Source organism: Oncorhynchus masou, chromosome 22 (genome assembly GCF_036934945.1).
Source record: "Oncorhynchus masou masou isolate Uvic2021 chromosome 22, UVic_Omas_1.1, whole genome shotgun sequence".
Lineage (NCBI taxonomy): Eukaryota > Metazoa > Chordata > Actinopteri > Salmoniformes > Salmonidae > Oncorhynchus > Oncorhynchus masou.
Window position 1 is genome coordinate 20,096,085 of NC_088233.1, and position 2,688 is coordinate 20,098,772.

The following is a 2,688-nucleotide window of genomic DNA, read 5'->3' on the forward strand; positions in this document are numbered from 1 at the left end:
GAATCTCCAGAGTTTCATCTGCTAGGGCCTATACACTCTGACATTTTATTTCAAGAACGTTTACTGTTAAATTCGGTTGATTTAAGACTCAAATTAACCAGGGCCAAGGATGAGTTGTCTGATGTCTGCCCAAGATGGTGACTTTAGTTAAAATGTGTCTACCGGCCATTCTTCTGGGTCATTCACAGGCTTTGATGAAAGGAAATGCCCTTTACCCTCTCCAAAGAATTACCATGAAAACCTTTAGCATACCCGTGGGCAGCAGAATCTTTAGTCAAGAAAACCTTTTTCTAGGCCCCGCTACATGGTTATAGGTTTGGTTGATCACACCTATAGTATGGGCAGCTTACATAAAATAAAATAAAATTTCAACAGAGTATGTAGCTCTCCGTCAGGACGGACATCAGGTCCCTGCTATGGTTTTCCAACTGTAATTTAATAGCAACATATCTTCGCGAGAATTTTACAATCTATTCCTGTCTACAGGGAGGCATCTAAAAGATCTCTTTACCTATTGACAGAAGTTATTTTGCAGAGTACTACACATTGTATGCTTTCAATTTATCACCTGATGATGACACCTCAGGAAATCTGTCTGTGGTGTCCCAAGGTAACCTCAGGTTGGAAATGCGTTTAGCCTGTACAGTTAGCATGATTGTTTATGCATGCTCTGAGTCAATCTTGGAAGTGAATGCCCGAAGACAGGTCTTAGTGGATTATTATTAATTAATTAAGGATCGTTGAGCAACAACTTGAGCTAGAATACCCAAGAGCTAGAAGGTCTCATGAGCCACTTGATTGGAAAACAATTCTGTGGAGTGTGGGCTTGTGGTGAATTACCTATTGAGAAATGGCAGGAGCGACCGGCCATGTTTATTGTCAATACCCATCCCAAACACATGCCGGGTGAACATTGGCTAGCTGTGACATTAGAAGACGTTAGCTGTGACATTACCCCCGGATTTTCACATTTCCCCAAATCTGTTAAACAGTTTTTGACCAAAAATGGATCAAATATCTACTACAGCATCAAACAAGTACAAGATAACCTTTCCACTACATGTGGTCAACACGGTGTATTCTACCTATGCCAAAGAGCCCGTGGAGTTTCTTTTGAAGATGTTATGTCTCTTTATAATGATGATTTAAGAAGTAATGATAGCTTTGTAGATTGTTTTGTTAGAAAATATCAAAAGTGTTCAAGTATGTGTCCTTTAAGACCCTGTAATCAAGGCGCACGCTCACGTCAAATGTTTCAACAATGTCACAGATGTTAAATTGTTTCATTTTTCAAATAAAATTCATTGAATTTAATCATAGCCATTCAAAAGTCATTCAAAAGTCTAACCACCCTGAGAGATCGGGATTAGGGAAAGGTCCGGAGGCGTTCAGGGGTGTAAATGAGTTATCATCAGCCCTTCCAAAGGGGGGAGGGGTTGTTAGAACGTCTTTAGGGGTGCTGTAGCTTGTTGAAGGTTTATGTTTTAAAGTTTGAATCTGTTGATGAAGCTTATAGTTGGGTACACCCGAGAGGGGAATGTTGAGGATTGCCAGGGCCTTAAGAAACTGACGCCACCCAGGAGGTCTTTTGTCATTAGCAACCTTGTGGGCTGCTGTGGTACTTTTAAGCAAGTCCATCATATAAGAACCCTTGACAACAGAACCCTGAAAGATAAACTTTCCTTTGTCATTCCAAGTAGCGGCCCCCTTTGAGTCTTTTATCTTGTACATAATGTATCTAATATTTTTCCTGTTACGTGCCGGAACATGTGTCAACATGTCATGCATTACATTATCTTCAACAGGCATTTGATATTCAACCGGTAAGATCGCCGGTATAGGTATTACAGGGGCTTGGCTCTCTCTAGGCCCGTCCGGTAGGGAAAGTCGATAAATGTTTGGTCTCTCTCTTACCTTGTTTTACCAAGGCCAAAAACCTTTGCAAGAGATTTGTGTATTTTTGGACCTTATCATAGGGGTTCAATCCTTTTCGGTTCAAAATATCCTTCATGGCCATATCCAAATCATTTTCCGCTGTTTGTCTGATATTTTCAGAACCCTGTAATTGCTGTTTAAGTCTATCCAACTCTAGTTGAGGCACCAAGTACATTTTATTTGCCATAACACTTTGTGTTCAACCCCCACTTCTGGCAGCAATAAGGCTGGTGATGAAGGGCATGGATATACTTAGTAAAGGTAGAAGATGTCACGTTCTGACCCTAGTATTTGTGTTATTTGTTTGTTTGAATTGGTCAGGACGTGAGTTGGGTGGGCATTCTATGTTTTGTGTTTCAAGGTTGGTTTTCTGTGTTCGGCCTAATATGGTTCTCAATCAGAGGCAGGTGTCGTTAGTTGTCTCTGGTTGAGAATCATACTTAGGTAGCCTGGGTTTCACTGTTTGTTGGTGGGTGATTGTTTCCGTGTCTGTGTTTTACGCCACACGGTACTGTTTTCGGTTTTGGTTATTTATGTTACGTTTATTGTTTTTGTATGGAGTGTTCAGTTTATGTGTTTAAATAAATACCATGGACACTTACCATGCCACATATTGGTCCTCCGATCTTTCTCGCCTCTCCTCTTCAGACGAAGAGGAGGAAAACCATTACAGAATCACCCAACAAACAAGGACCAAGCGGCGTGGTAATGAGCAGCAACAGCGGCCGAAGACACAAGACTCCTGGACGTGGG